Source organism: Leuciscus leuciscus (assembly GCF_965113295.1).
Source record: "Leuciscus leuciscus genome assembly, chromosome: 20".
In the NCBI taxonomy this organism is placed as follows: Eukaryota; Metazoa; Chordata; class Actinopteri; order Cypriniformes; family Leuciscidae; genus Leuciscus; species Leuciscus leuciscus.
Genome location: NC_138744.1, coordinates 17,379,896 through 17,397,431, shown reverse-complemented (window position 1 = coordinate 17,397,431; position 17,536 = coordinate 17,379,896). Strand labels below are relative to the sequence as shown.

Sequence of the window (17,536 nt, the reverse complement as noted above, 5' to 3'; positions counted from 1 at the left end):
ACGTAAAATCAACAGTAACTTACTGGCAACAAATATCCAGCAAGCTTCTGTATTTTATTCCACGGTAATATTACTGTAAATCTGACAACAGTACTTCACAGCATACCGTATAATAACTTACAGCATTTTTATACTGTAAAATTAATTACAGTGCTTGTTTTTGCACTGTATTTTAAAATACTGTAAAGTTACTATGCAGTATAATTGATTATGGTATTTTTATATACAGAACATATAACCAACTACAATCTGTTACACACTTAAAAAAAGAATGAAAGCTAAAGTTGTGTATGCAAAAAATATTTCACAAAGTTATATTACTGATTTTTAGATGTTACGTCAATTATGACAACACACAGAAGTAAGTTTAAAATTCTTTATTAAAATTTAATTCATTAAACTAGAAACACTCCAGACTTGGCAGGGCCAAGCAAAGAGCGAAACTCATCCTCAGCGCACTGCAATCTCGAACTGTACACACTGAAAGAAATGAAAAACATATTCAACACTGCATAGGAGTACACAGAGAGATTACTTTTATGAATTTTAGTGCATTATTCAATAACTAAAAATGACTTACCTCTGTTTTTAATGAAGGAGCAAAACTCATCCTCAGCACACTGTAATCTCAAACAACTGTACACGCTGAAAGAAATGAAAAACATATTCAACACTGCATAGACGTACACAGAGAGATTACTTTTATGAATTTTAGTGCATTATTCAATAACTGAAATTACTTATCTCTGTTTTTTAATGAAGGAGCAAAACTCATCCTCAGCACACTGCAATCTCGAACAACTGTACACAATGAAAGAAATGAAAAACATATTCAACACTGCATAGACGTACACAGAGATATTACTTTTATGAATTTTAGTGCATTATTCAATAACTGAAATGACTTGCCTCTGTTTTTAATGAAGGCGCAAAACTCATCCTCAGCACACTGCAATCTCGAACTGTACACAATGAAAGAAATGAAAAACATATTCAACACTGTAGACGTACACAGAGAGATTACTTTTATGAATTTTAGTGCCTTATTCAATAACTAAAATGCCGAGACGCGGGAATTCATTCGGCGGGACTTTCACTGCTGTGTATTCACTTTAAGTGTGCATCGTATTAACGTTATAAAATGTATAATATGACTAATAACACTGTGGTTGTCCATTCAATTCGTGTAGAACATAACTTACCGGTAGAGTTATGTTATAAGTTATAATGTTAGCAGCTAGTTATATGTTAACATATTGTTGTATGAGGCCTCGATCGCGACAGGCAACACACACACGGTGTACTGTAACGTTAACGTTAAGTTACACACAAGTGTTCAGATTCAGAAACAAGAACATTTCGATTACTTTGTTCTAAACTTGAAAATAATAACTGACATTAACATCAAACCTTGTGATAACTAGTAATGTTATTTGGCTAACTGGCTAGAATGTTCACGTTAAAAAGCTAACGTTACCTTAACTTTACCTTTCAAACTCACCACAATTAGGATACTTAACGTTAACAGTTAATGGTAAAACGAATATCTTCGCATTTGTAGTGGTGGAACATTTAAAAATAAAAAAAATTAAGATTTTGAATACAATTTTACATCTTACCTGGCTAATTCTTGCTGGTTCTGCGTGCCACTGCTCCGTCGTCGAAGTCAGTCAGAATGAAATGGAAAATTCTAGTGTGACGGACGGTTAGATGATTGGTTGCCAGGTGTATCCCGTGCGATTCGCTCTTTATCATTAAGTGTGTAAATCTAAAGCAAAATAACAATAATAATAATAAATCATGGAAATCGATTTTTATCTATTTTATATTGCCTATATTAGTGATCATTGGATGGGACTACATCTCCCATCCAAACATTTTAGGCTATAATAACCTTTGAGATTAGTTGGGTTTGTGACCAAATCTGGCAACCATAAAGAAAAAGAAAAAAACGAAAGAAAAAAAAAACACCCAAGCAAATTTAAACCTTTTTTAGCTATATTCTAAATGCCTTAATATATGGGTTACCTTATGAAACGATGCATTATAAAATTCCTAAGCTGAAATAACCTCAATAAACCAAAAAATGTCCTCTGTCGGGCTTGTCTGTTGGAATATACTGTCATCAATTTAACAGGAGTATAAGGATTACTGTAATTATTTTCTTCCCCCCACCAAAGAAAAGCATAAATTGACAGCAACTTTCCTGTAAATAGTTATACGGTGACAAAGCTTGAAATACAGCAAAAATAATGTAAAAGCTATAAAATTGACAGCAACTTACTGTAAACTGTTTCTACAGTAAACTTTCACTGAAAATACAGCAATAATACTGTGAAAACAACAGAAATCATTTACAGTGTAGCTTTACGGGGATTCACATGTCTAAAGTAAGACTTAACATCGTCTATAGAAATATCTATATCCACACACTTCATACTACTGATTTCTTTATAAACCAGTTCCTGTTCAGCTGTAAAATCATGAATATCAAATCTACAATAAAAATCATTAAAATCATTTGCCATTTCAAGTTCATTTTCCACTGCCATGAGATGCCTCTTAGGCTTGTATCCTGTGATTGCCTGTATCTATAAATGAACGTTTTGTATCTGTAAATGTTACATCCGTATTAACAATGATCAGGCTGAATGATTGAATCAGTTCTGGATGGACATTTTCTTCTTTTTCGAGAAGCCATTTAATTCCAAGTAGGTATTACTGCAGACCAGAGAACTCCAAAATGAAGCGTGAACAAGTTTAATATGCCTTTTTTTATTGGGTAGGTTTAGGGGTTAGAATTTGTTGTAGCATAGCATTGTGTAGGAAATCAGCCCTGTAGAATTAGCCTGGCTCGGCCCTCCTACGTACTTCCGCTCAATTTTTATTTTCCTTCAGTGCTCCGTCTGGGTTTGCGGTATATTCGTGGGTTTTCTCCGGCCAAATTTTTACCGGTCCAATCAGCGAACAGAGGGAGTGGCTGAGAACGATGACGTTGAGGTCGTGCGCTAGTTTGAGTTGTATGGTTACGTCATGACCAAACGTTAGCGATTGGTTATGGCAGATCCAGAGTGGCTCTGGGCAGATCCAATAGTTTTAAACTTCAACAGAGTACTTTCAGGTTTCAAGGAAGTTAACGCTTGTCAATGAAGAGTGGCCAGACTCTCTGTACCATAGACTGCTCTGTACAAATGAAATGTACGAGAGTCCGGTAGAACCAGGCTACTGTAGAATTGGCTGTGGGGCAGAGTTTGCGCTGAACTGGATTGGTGGAAAAAATCGTGCATGCGTGTCATGTGCCTATCTTCCAATGAGAGGAAGCCACACCCTATTTTCCCACCCCGATTTGGAGATCTCCAGGCTGCAGTTATACCCTTCGCTTTAATTTGGAAATATTTCACAATAGGTAAGAAAAGGGTCCGTGTACCTTCGGATAATTCGTTTTTTCGTTTTTGTTTAAAAAACGGAAAAACGAAGAAACCGTTAGTTTATCGCATATTCAAACCTTCTCGTGGACATACAAAACAAGTTTCAGTATGGTCCATGTACGTTTTGATAGTTTGTTTTCCGAGTTGAAATGAAATAAGCAAAAACGAGAAAACAAGCCTTTATTCGTTTTTCGTTTTTTCAAAAAAACGAAAAATATGAGATTTAGGCTTGATTTTTCGTTTTTTTGGTTCACGGTTCAAAAACGGATAAATGACTTCAAAATCCGTTTTGCACATGTGGGCGGTCATGAGACGCCCCTTTCACCCGATTGGTCAAGCAAATCTGAGCCTGTGACGTCATCAGTAGTTCCCCAGGTCTGTTCGACAAAATAATAGTCCTATGGCTCTGCGTATTCCGCTTCTTAAACTGTACAGGGCATGTCTAGAACGGGCTTTCTTCTGTGCAACTTAACCCGTTTCACATAAATATTTATATATCAGAAATATTAAATATTAATCTGCATCCAGCCGGTTTTATTTAATTGTGCTGTGCAGTTTCCTACACAATGCTATGCTACAGCAAAGACTATCACAACTTCCGTTTCATGCTGATTTTAATATATTATTTATTAATATTATGCTTTTTACTTATAATTTGGTCTTATAATTCCTTTTAGCCTCTTATAGTGGTGTACTGTACATGAAAACATCTGAGCAAGCCATGGCCATTTTTTATTGACAAGAATAACAGTGTTTTAACAATGGTTATTGGTGACTTGCTATAATGGTAATATGTGACTAATGAATATGTCTTTGTTCTGAACTCTCTTGCATGTCAGCAGAGGCTGTAATTGTTCTCAAGAGATATAATCAGTTGGATGGTTTCCCAGCTTTGTTGTTAGTACTTCTGTAAAAGAAGCATGACTAAATGTCACATGAGGTGAGCCCCTTACCAAAGTACTGTCTTTTTCAATGTTACTAATTCAAAGGCAGTGTTCAGACAATTTCAAAATATGTTACAGCCAGTTTATCTTCCCTCTTCAGGAAGCTTACCATAATCCACTGCCAGTAAACACACATCAGCAAATCAGTATTAAGAACAGAACTCCAGTTGCTGCCGTCTTTTTCTTTTTATATTTTGTCATACACTCACATTGAAAATGGAGTAGAGGGATTTTTGAATTCCAATGTCATAGAGACTTTTATGGACTTTGGTTGGTTTTATTTGGACTTTGGATGGTTTTATTCACTTGAGCCAGATTCTCCCAAGAAACTACCTATAGCCACAACCTAGCAACCATTCAAAGAACTATATAGCAACATGACCCAGCCATTTCTAAACACAAAAGCATCATAGCAACATTGGGGTTGGCTCTTTTGACTTAAGAGTGTACTGAGGTAGTTTGTTGTCCCCTGGAGAGCCCCAGCCATTTTCAGTGCCAGAACATCAAAACATAGAGATAGGTTTGTTTCACTTGGGTAGTGTATTGAGGCCCATTGTTGTATACACAGCAAAGGGGAAATATCAGTTTGTGATGCAATCGATCACAAGACACACAAGAGACACTGCCATTTCACAGTCAAATCTGACATCACGCTGTGATGCAATGTTTGAATGTGTACACAGGATCTGAGCTTTACGGCGATTGACGGTGATTGCTTTTGGGTCTGTTCCTCACACAAATCAATAATTTGGCCTTGGAACACTTGGAATATTTGTACTTTTGGAATTAATTGTGACTGTAGATTTATCTGCCTGTTTTATCCTTTGTTTCATATTATATAATACACATATGGTTAGATTTAGGTGTGGGGTTGGGTTACATGCTCAAATATGTCTAAATAATGTCTAAATCACACCCCAACATATTTCATAATGGCAAAATTATACCAAAGTATATAATTTCACCATGATGATAAATTTCCTATGCCCATGTTGTTCTAAACCTATATAATTTTTTGTCTAAATATCATCTTACACAAAAGATGATATTTTGAGAATTAAGTTAATTTATTAATTAATGCCCATTGACTTACACTGCGAGACTTTCTTTTTAATTAAAAAAAGATATAATAATAAATAAATATTTTCCCCGCAGAAGACAGTCAGTCGTACAGTTTTGAAATGGCTTGAGGGAGAGCACGACATAATGTAATTTGCTTTGTTTTGTGTGAACTATAACTTTGTGTACTAATGTGCACCCCTAGTGAACATACAAAGATGGTCCTTATTTAGACATATATTCTAATTCGATAAAATAACAACAGTAATACCAACTAAATCTTTTTTTTATTATTTTTTTTTTATTGGCAGGTAAAAGCAATCTGTAACTTTAGACAAATTCACACAAAAGCACACTTTAAATGTCCTAACAGCATTATAATAGCACAGTGCATTAGAAGCCACACAGCAGGCTTATTTAAAAAAAAAAAAAAAAAGCTTTACTAATTTGTTTTACTTTACTAATGTTTTACTATTTTAAAATTCAAATTTAACTTTTTATTAAATTCTGAACAACAAAATGTGCCCACTACCATCCATATGCATGTTTGCAACAACTTTATCAAGTTTCCATGCATGTACTGCTGCTGTGTATGAGTATCCCTCAGTCGTGCGCTGGCTCTCACATGATATTTTTTTGGAACATTCTAGAAAACACCACATCATTTAGGCTAATGACAGGATATCTTTATAATCTTTATATTCTTAGAATATTCTTTATATTTTAAGATTGTTGAGAGACGATAGAATGAATAATGGACAGTGTACAAATAGGGAGTCCACTATGGTTGGAAATGACAAATAAAATTGATTCTTTGAAGTCGGTTAATGGACACATGATATGCAAGTAAAATAAAATATTTCATCATTTTTATTTTAAAGAGTTTTATTTTGATCATTTCCATGACAACCTAACATTCACGTGTCACGGCCCTGCTCACACCCGCGTTGTATCTCATCCCGAGGTCAGGATAATAAGGAGTGTCGCAAAGAAACACTTTTGGTTTCAGTAAGAATAAAGAAAAGATATCTTGATTTACTTAGCTGTACTGATATAAGCTCTATGAATATTTTAATAAAAATATAGTTTTATTACAGTAAAAACTTTGTCAACTCAGTTCAATTACAGACTCTTTGCAATAGTGTTGCATGAGTGACTTTTATTGCTTTCCTCAACTGTGTCGAGTCGAGTCGAGTCGAGTCTACTGTATGCAATGTACAAACAATACAATATGGTCAGGAAATACTGGTACTGACATTCACCCCCCCTTCTGAAATTTTTCTTTTATCACTTTTTACGTTCCACCCAGTCTAGGATAGGGGAAGCAATTAATGTTAACTAAAATATTAACAAAACAAATGTTTGGCTCCAAAAGTTACATACCAAAACCAACAGAAATATGGTACAACAAGGTTTATTGGTATAACACAAGTATAGGAAATAAACTTCAGGAGTGGGAAAAGCCAAAAAAAATAAGAAATAAACAAAATACCTCTAACTATTGGGACCCTACACTTATACCTTAAGGAAAGAAACAACAAAATATTTCACTGACTCCCTCTCTACTTTAAACAGGAGAAAGCATAGCATTACAAAAGTAAAAAAGGCACCCACTCCTTAGAACTTCCAAGTTTGTTCTATATACAATGTTTATCTGATGTTTCTCTTGTAAATAGTTTAACAGTTTGGTTCAGCAACAAAAAGTGTCTACATCAACGTAAGACTATTTATACAAGCTTTTAACAACAAAAATAAATAAAATGGGTAAGTTTTTAAATAAATCACAACCGAACAGCAGCAGCATGTACAGAAACAACAAACAAATCCAACCAGCATTGCAAGTGTAATTTTTTTTATCATGTTGTCACTCATCACCTCAACTAGAAGTTTATAGAAAATGTAAAAATACAAAATATGTATATATTTTTTATTAAAAAAATGCTATGTCAAAAACAAGCATAAATATTTGCAAACATTCATAGACTGGGTGGTTTCAATCATCACACAATGACATGGCATTTTACAAGAATTCACCACGTGTTAATGCACATTTAAGCAGCTAAACATTAGCATAAGAAAGATAAAAAATGTCAAATGTTATCATAAAGACAGTGTTCAGAAATACATATTTAGTCAATACTGAAATTATATATTCATTAAAAATGAAATAAAATGAAATAAATAAAAATAATAACGCAGGTGTTGGATAATTAGTTTTAAGAATTTGTGTTTTAATTCCATTGTTCTTTTAGTGTGTGCAGTGATAAGAGACTATGTATTGTGGTAACCTCCACCGTATGGTATTGCAGATAAAACTGAGGTTTGTGCATAGCACACACAAAACTGTAGACTACTTAGGCGACCTTGAGTGTCCAGAAAGGCGCCAAATAAATAAAATGTATTATTATTATTATTATTATTATTATTACTACTTCCTGTGTCGTTGGAGAATTCTGGCCTGGTGCTGCTGGTTGGAAATTATGCCACATGTCTCTGTGACTCTGAAAATTAATGCATCTTGTTCACAATGAGATATTCTAGTATACTGCTCTTACTAATTAGGCCATACGAATAAATATGGTTGAAATAGTAAGTGTAGTATTTGAATCCAAATTCAGCTACAAGGCGCTTCTGTTTTGGTGCTGCACACCAACTCTTTCACTGTATTTAACAGTCAGGCAGTGAGTGAATCACTATTGGCAGTTGAAGGATCATTTAGTGGGAAATCGATGTTGGGCTGCTTGTGAATGCGTCTGAAGACACCTTTGGGTTTACAGATAAAGTTGGCATGAAAGTCAGTTGTAACAGTGTACAAATGTAAATGTACGTGTGAAATGGCTTGATGGTTGTTAAATAAACTGAATGTTGCATACCAGAATGGATTCAGATCTGAATATGATTGGCAGCAAAAGATCCACTTTCCTGCAGAGTAGGAAACCCTCCATCAAACTTAACTGACTGTAGATGCCCTATCAGGCAAAAACATTGGCAGTGAAACTCACAAAACTGATTTCAGAGAGACTGTTCTGAGGCAACGTTTAATGATCTACAGAAAAATAGAGCGAGCTTTGGTGATGACTATGTGAAATATGAATGACTAGAAATGACATCAAAAGTGGAAAACATTAGTCAGAAGCGTACATTTACACAAACTGACCACCAACCGCAACTTTCAGATGCCATCTTTATTTTTTAGCTGTCACATAATGGAAAGCACTGTATTGTGTGATATCAAAGGCAGCGAAGGATACATCTATGCCGTCTTCAAAAATCGATCAGATGAGGGTATCTTAGGAGACAGGAAGTGAAGCTAACATTGGATTTGGACGTGCCTTGATGCCTTCCTACCTTGGAATGCATCCTCTGAAGGCAGCATTTTTCAGTTTTCGCCCCTAGTAATCCTGAAGACATTGATTAGCTTGTTCAGGTGTGATTGATTAGGGTTCAAGCTAAACTCTGCGGGAAAGTGATTCTCGAGGGAAAGAGTTGCCCACCCCTGTGCTTAAATACATTGTCACTTGTGGACATGTAAGGTTCTAAAAATGCATTTAATGCATTACTATAGTTTAATCCACATTAATTAACACAGTTTTAATTAACAGAGAAAGTGATGTTATGAAGGCATAACCAGCAAATACTATATGTGAATAAAAACACTCCGTTTTAGTATAGGCATTGCCAGAAAGAACTGAATTGGTTGTTGCTGTGTGCCATGCTATCTAAAGTAGCATTCTCACTACACAAGGAAGGATGTTATTTTTATTAGGGTTTTTACAGATTTGTGGGTTTTAAAAAGGTCTTTATAAGTCTTATAGGGGTGGTATAATGCCCCTTTCACAAGATGTAAAATAAGTCTTTGATGTCCCCAGAGTGTGCATGTAAAGTTTTAGCTCAAAATACCCCACGTATTTTTATATAGCAGGCTAAAATTGTCCATTTTTGAGGGTGAGCAAAAACACACCATTTTGTGTCGTTCCATCAAATGCAAATGAGCTGCTGCTCCAGCACAGAGGGTGGAGCTTCAATAGCTTGTGTACGCGCTATAGTGCTTTCACATATGCTGCGTTTGCAGTGAATAACTGATCCGCGGCTGTACCACAAACACATACTTACTATTTTTATTTCAAATCCAGAAGTTATGCTGCAACTTTTATAAAAAAAAAAAACTTTTGTCAGCATTGTGATTCGCTTTGTACACATATACACTCTTTAATGGACGTATGCACGTTTAAACACAATTTAAACAACGTAGGGCTATTATTCCATGCATTACTTCTACTTATATTAAGTTGCTCAAGCAAGGGGTCAAATATTTAACCATGTACTTATATTAAAATCGCAAACATTTTAAATTAAAACTTAAAATTAACAAAAACATCCGACTCTCATGCCCTTTCTTTTGCATTTAAATTTTAATACAATAAATCTTGCATGTCACAAAGAACTTGTTTTTCCACCTCCACGAATGAGACAAGTGTTGTTTATTATGTCGCCTTGAAGTAAATTGTAGTTTTACTTGCTTTACCCCGTTCTTAAAGTAAAAAGATGACTGTGAAAAAAAGAAGTATTTAATTAAATAAATTTATGGTGAGATCACTACATTTTATTTAATTAAAAGCATTTATGGTGAAATTACTACATTTTCAGGTCAATCTGTGTTCATTTTGACCACGAAACATGCGCTGTCACTTTAATTCAGCGTTTGCAGCACAGCAAAAATAGACTCGGTGCGGAAACGATCGCTGCACTGCTGTATACGCACCGCACCTGGAACGGATCGACGGACTGCAACTACGTGCAGTGTGAAAGCTCTAACCTGTTAACATGGGTACGGAAAAAAATACGCACCGCATATGCACTGCAAACGGAGTGTGAAACGGCCGTTAGCCTTTTTTGTTCAAACCGGAGTCACACAAAGATGGAGAGACTCAAGAAGTGACAACATGTAGAATGCAACAGGATGTTTCTTAATGGTTAGTTGATGAATTTATGTAGCTTATGTGTAGTTATCTTTTAGTCATTGATTAGCATATTCTGTCTTGATAATCTAAATCGTGTTCCGGGGGCGGGGTTTATGTTAAATTTAGGGTTAGTGATGTCACTAACCCGGGAGGGATGTCGTGTAGTCCCTTCCAGCCATTTGTTGTAGGCTAGTCCTTAAAAAGCTATTTCTTTAAAAGCAAATATCTCCCTTTGAACTTTGAGCGTTGTAACTTTGCAGGTGTTGTTTATGCTCAAACAGCAACATTACACACTAAAGTTAAAAAGGTGAAATCATAATCAACCACCCCTTTAATTCACCCATCTACAAATTAAGGTCTTAAATCAGAGCAGAAATCTTAAATTCATAAAAGTCCTTGACTTCTATTACATGTTGCATGCACAGCAAAAAATGAATAGTCCTATGTTAGTATTTTTCTATTTCCCAGTATCTAAACATTTTTGTCTTGTTTTCTAATACAAATATTTAAACATCCTCAAATCAAGATACATTTGCTTGAGATGCAAAATATAGAAATTAAGTTTGAACAAAATTAAGTTTACACTTAAAACAAAAACAAATATCTGTCAATGGGGTATGGAAACTTGTTTTACCTTTGAATTAAGTTGATTTTTCTGAGCCCATTGGTAGATAGTTGGTTTTGTTTTAATCATAAACTTCATTTTTATCAAATTCACAGAAAACAAGACAATTGCAAAACAAATAAATGTATCTTGACATTTTGCACTTGAAAACAAGACAAAAATACTGAGAACATCAATAATATTCAAACCTTAATTTTTTGGGGATGAATTAGTGTAACAAACATTCAGTTTTCTTGTTTAGTGTCGTCTTACTGTAGTGTAGTTTTCATGGACTTTTAGTTTGTTTTCAGTAGTTCCTGTTTTCCTTCATATCAGCTCCCGCTAACCCTTGGTTGTCATGGTTGCCTATGATTTGTCACCTGTGTGTTCCTTTGAGTCTGTCCGGTCTCGTTTCAGTTATGTGTGTGAATCCACTACCTTTGACTCTATACCTGTTTGGATTATTATATTAAACCTTGTATTGGCACTTTATTTGTCTTTATATGCCTGCCACCACATGGGTTACAATTAGTGATTGAGATCAGTGCATGTTGTATTTTGAAACCTTGAAGTGTTAGACAGTAACATTTATAGAGAACATATTGACATGTTGTGTTCCCTTCACTTCATTCCTTACATTTTCTTTACTTGGTTTTTGGTTTTAAAAAAAGTCTTAAATCTAACTTTATAAAACCTGCATTTACCCGGTTATAGTGAATATTGTAGTTTATTTTGTTATAATACAGTTGCATTTTAATACCGGTATGTCTTATTGTGTGGAGTAATACGATAAATAATGGTAAAAGTTTGTCTGATAGTACACATTTTTTTAGATTTTGAAAAAGCTAAAAGCATTATAGCCACTTATGAATTTATATTATATTATATATTGATATTTGCAAAGCTTCTATTGCTCAAGGCTCTTATAAACTTTTTAATTTCTGTCAATAAAATTTAGGTAATAATCCATTCATTTTCTCCATTTGAAAATGGATTTTGAATGATAAATGATAAAACTTCAAAGACAAACCTACTGTGAGCTACAAGGTTGTTAATGGTATTTGCTTCTGTTGAAGCCATCAGGCGCGTTATTTTTAAAATAGTGGCATTTCTGTTGAAAAACTACATTACAAAACTAAATTACACCAATCAGAGAGTCGCAAAAGCAAAATAGCTCTTTAGCTCCACCCTCTCCCATTAAGCACTGCGAATGACATCGAGTTGGTCTCTATAACTTCTTAAAATACTTAAATGTTTGTATAAATGCATATTTTGCAATAACCTATATATATAAAAATCTACATTTGTAAATTAGTTTTATATTATCCTTAATTTGTCATTCGATCATGCTGTTTGCAGTGCCTCATGGGATTGTAGTTCTTTCTAAGGCCATTACACAGCCTTGTACCTTTGTCTTTTTGTCCGGTTTTCAAAAACTTTTTTTTGCTTCAAATCAAAGTTTGTAGTGTTGCGATTCACCTCGTACACTCTTAAAACGGATGTGTTAAAAACAACACAACCTGTGTTAACACACTACTGTGTCTAGTTAAGGACAACACATTTTGTGTTACTTTTAACTCAACCAGTGTGTTATTGTTCTTAAAACAGGGAGTGTGTTAAAATATTTAACACACTAATGTGTCATAAATCACACAATTTGTGTCATAGATGTGCTATTTGTGACCAGTTATAGCTGATTGGCTTGCTTCATGGTTTATAACTCTTTAACAAAGACAACTTTTTTTTTTTTTTTATCCCTATGGGAAAAAGTAATAGAAAAAAATAAATACTTCGGGATCCAGCAGCTGAAAAAGGGGGCAGGGACAGTTGCACTCTATTCCTTCTACTCAGAACACGCATCAAGAAACTTTTTTTTAGCTTTTCATTGTTACCTAACCTAATGAAGACGGTGAACATGGAAACAAGCAGTGGTGGGAAACTGAACATGAACATGGAAAGAAGTCCAAAAACAAACAGACATGTAACATTACTATAAGGCGCGACCTCATGGCACAAGGGTTCCAACCAGGGAGGGGGGGCAGGCACCCTGGAGGGTGGAGCTGGCGGCTCGGGCAAATGCCCCAGGACACGTGGAGGGTGCTGGCTTAGGGTGATCTGGGGCGCCTACATGCTTCCGGATAGGGACTGAATGAGAATTTTGATTGTCCTCATTAGCTATATCAACAAAGAAATCCAAACTAAATTGAGGACATAGTTAATAAAGTCCATTACAGACCTATTACAATCACCAGGGGAAAGGAATCGAAATTATCATCCAGTCCCATCCGGAAGCAGGCATTAATCATAGTATCACCCCAGCTCACCAGATGGGAAACATTCAGGAAATCCTCCACACACCGCTCCAAAGGCCTTCCGTTCTGCTGGATCGTGAGGAGTCTGTCTTTAGCCATCTTTGTTGTTGGGTTTTTATTTTGGTCTTGCATTCTGTTACAGATTAGGTGGCTGTAATCAAGCGCACAATGAAGGAGATGCTATAGGAGACTTTAATTCAATACTTTAACAAGGAAACATACAACCACATAATACTGAGAACTGAAATAATGCAAGTCAAGGGACTGATTGAAACAGAGGACTTAAATGCACGGGCAAACGAGATAATGGTCAAGACACACCTGAACCGAGTGCTCAAATCAATTTGTAATAGTGACAAACAGGGAGAACTGACTAACACAACTGAACCGAATGAACTAATGAAGATGGTGAACATGGAAACAAGGAGTGGTGGGAAACTGAGGCCATGTCCACACTAATACGTTTTAGTTTGAAAACGTATATTTTCTCTCCGTTTTGGCCTTCCGTCCACACTGAGACGGCGTTTTAAGTCAACGAAAACGTAGCTTTTGGAAAACGCTCTCCAAAGCGAATAAATTTGAAAAAGCCTTCTTTGCGTCTTAGTGTGGACTGTGAAACCGGTGGTATTTAAAAACGATGATGTAAATTTAGTCATGTGACGCATATTGTACCAAATAGATATTCATGTTGACCAGTATTGTGCCTGTTATGTGACACTTTCACACTGTAGCTACAAATATTCTACATTGCACACTCTTCATATCACAGTCCTGCAAAGTTGACAGAATTTACTCACATTTGTTGTCCTGTGGCAATACATGAGAGCAGTTGCATTTTAGACCAAACATATGGTGACTGTGTGCGACCTGGACCGCATCAGTGAATGGTGAGATATTTTGCTAAATAAAATTGTCAGAAGAATTGCGCGATAACTTCATTATTTATTGTTCAATCTGTATCATCTCAGTGATCTTTTGTGAGGTTTTACGCAAAAAGTGTCTCATCCACACTGAAACGTCGGCAAACGCCTGAAAACGCTAGTGTGGAGTGGGCGGAGAGCGTTTTTAAACGAAAACGCCGTTTTCAAATGTATCTGGATTAAAGGTGATCTAAGTAACTTTTTTTACCTTAACTGAACAGCTTCGGAGTCATTGGAATGGTTATATTACTTATTTCGGGTTGAATGGCGGTCATTTCGCACCCCCCTGGTGCCCGTGAGCGGAAAATACGCACTTGCAACTTTGAGCCGGCGGGCCGCCGGCCGCCGCGTCAGGAAGTATCGCGTGATATCAGGTCTCGCGATGTAAACAATTGCTTTACGGCCAAAAGAAATCTGCTAAAATGCATTTCATTATTGCGCTCCCTCATGCTGTTCGAACCCGAATGAAGAAGACGTTTTAAAAAATGTCCCATCTGTTTTGATGTCGTTGATCTACTAGCCTCTGGTGTCTAAGAATCGTCAACGAGTTTTTACAACAGTGTTGTCAAATATCTATTCCGAAGCTGTGGGGGGAGCTCTAGAGAGAAACCTGCGAGCAAAAAGCGAGAATACAGCGAAGAAATCCCGAAACTACTGAGCCGTGCTTTAATGTAGACGTAGCCTGAACAACATGAACACTAGCCTGGGAAAACCCAGACTACTTCCGGTGAATTTTAATTCTCTCTCCAGGATAGTCTGGAGAAGAACCCATTCAAACTCATTTCTGTGCCGCCGAAATCGCGCCACCAATCAGAAACGTTTGGGGAGGGATTTACATGATGACGACAGCGCAGCGACGCTGAAGGAGATTTCATTACAAAGATGGATGCCGCCGTGGAACATCACTCGTTCGAATCATAGACAGTATATAAACGAATCAGTTATCGCGTCTGTTTTGAGCGATTTAAACTTACCGTTTTCGTTAAAACCGGAGCAAACAACAACACTTGAAGCATACGTCAGCTCCTTCATCGATCTGATTGGTTTTATGACTATCCAATTGCGCCCAGAGGAATTTGAGCTACGTCGGTTGGTGACGCCCCTTTGGAAATGATTTGTCTACATAGCTTCGCCAGACCCTACACTCAGTTTCAACTGAGAAGGGTCTGGTTTTAACCAGGCTACATGAACACGGAAGTAAGTCCAAAAACAAACAGACGTGTAACACTCAAGAGCCCAGAGGTGTAAAATACTTAAGTACAGTAATCAAGTAAAATTACTCAAGTATTATTTTTGGAGATTTTTACTTTACTTGAGTACAATTAAAAATCAATACTTTTACTTTTACTTAATTACATTTTTTAAGAAAAAAAAGTACTTTTTACTCCTTACAATTTTATTTATAGTCAAAAAGTACTTCTTTTTTGGAGATCACTTCATTCTATTTTCCCTTGCTCTTACCAAACCAATTAGCCTTTCGCCGAGCCCCGCCCCCCTTAGTTACTGTTGCTACGTCCGACAAACAAATGGTCAAACACGACCAGCGCGACAGATTGCCATGACGGGAAGAGGTATACCCGTGCGTGTCAGTGACCTTTTTTGGAGCAATGCCTTCGCGATATCCTCCAGATCGAGGCAAAAGGGGTTACAGTAAGTTATGCAGTGGAGGGATATATTCAAAATATAAAAATACGCAATGAAGGAGACACGACTAAGTTACTATCGAGGCTGATGCTTACCGGTCTCAAGCGAAATCTGAGAAACCCCATGACAATCGCAAATCTCTAATACCCACAATATCCATAGGCATCGTAGACCTCTTCTTCTGTCTTGATTTTCTCCGATTTGTTGCAGACAATCGCAGTTATCTGAACTGTTAGCTATATTTTGCTCATTTTTATTAGCAAATTTGATTTAAATTTTTTTTGCTCCAGTTCAGCCCTGCTAACGTTATGTGCTTTGTTCTTGGGGAAGGGGAAAAACTAACGTTAGGGTTGCCAAATGTCCCGTATTTTGGGCATAATTTATTTGTCATAATTAATAATGCATAATGTATATCTCCCTTGTCCTGTTTTTTTTTTTTACTGCAAAGCTGATCTAACCACTGACTGATACAGCAGCAGTGCTGATCACGACACCTGTTATCATCCTATCAATAATAATAATATATAATATAGGCCTATTATGATATAATATATCATTATTTAGGGACAAATCATTGTTTGATTTACCGCTCCGAGCGGGACTTTCAATGTCAGCATTTTGATTTCGGCAAATCAGTTTAGGCGAATGCAAACAACGTGATTATTGATTCCAGCAACATCCACCCACGCAAGAAAACGTGCAACCTACCTGAGGGAATAATACGCTGATTTACTGCTCAATAAATATTTCTGATTGTTATCAATGTAGAATTTTTTTTTTTTTTTTTTTTTTTTTTTTTTTTTCAGGATTCTTTGATGAATAGAAAGTTTCAGAGTTTTCTGAAATAGAAAGCTTTTCTAACGTTATAAATGTCTATAGCCTACTGTTTGATAAATTGAATGCATCCTTGCCTATTACTTTAAAAAATTTCATTTAAAAAATTCTTTAAAAAATCTTACTGACCCCAAATTACTTTTACCGGTTCTTTGTGGCAAGCTTTATGCGTGCGGTCGTGCGCTTGAGTGCGGCTATATTACGTAAACGCTCATTATCCTGTAATTCAATTAATATAAAGGGGCGATTTGTCCACTAATGGCTTAAATGAATAACTATAGTCGACTAGAAAATGTTTTTTTTTTGTCGGAGGCAGCCCTTATTCCACATATTTACAAACGCCGTGGCTTCACCATCTTGCTTGGAGAATGTTTGTCGGACATGCTCACATAGTAACGGTTGCTATGATGTGTGATTGGACAATGGCCGTTTTGGGGGAGGGGCCGGCGAAAGGTCAATTGAATTGCGCTGATGCCCAGTTTAATTTAAATGTTATTTATTCTGCCCTATGAGATTCGTTTTCACATTCCATGAAATTGGTCAGACATGTTAGGCTTGTTCAACTTTAACCGGCGCTGCACAGACCGATCGGTTTATGACATCAAAAGTACCGCGAGAGCAATTCAAAAGCATAAGGAGCCGTCTACTTTCTATTCGCTTTCGCGGTACTTTGATATCATTCACTGATTGGTCTGTGCAGCGCCGGTTCAAGTCGAACAAGCCTGTTCATTGGAATAACCCCGCCCCAAGGCTAACCTTAGCGAATTATTTTCTTTTAGTGGTAAAAGCATGTTTAGTGGATTGTTTAAAGCATGTTGCATACTGGCATT

At 36.2% G+C, this 17,536-nt stretch overlaps 1 protein-coding gene and 1 long non-coding RNA gene across 4 annotated transcripts in view; one reads left to right on the top strand and one right to left on the bottom strand.

Moving 5' to 3' along the window:
* LOC309483821 overlaps positions 1-17,536 on the top strand; it is a 172,667-nt gene that overhangs the window by 75,849 nt on the left and 79,282 nt on the right. The gene's annotated exons all lie outside the window — the stretch shown is intronic.
* The window catches only part of LOC309483810 (uncharacterized protein), a 107,535-nt gene that overhangs the window by 20,769 nt on the left and 69,230 nt on the right, over positions 1-17,536 (bottom strand). The gene's annotated exons all lie outside the window — the stretch shown is intronic.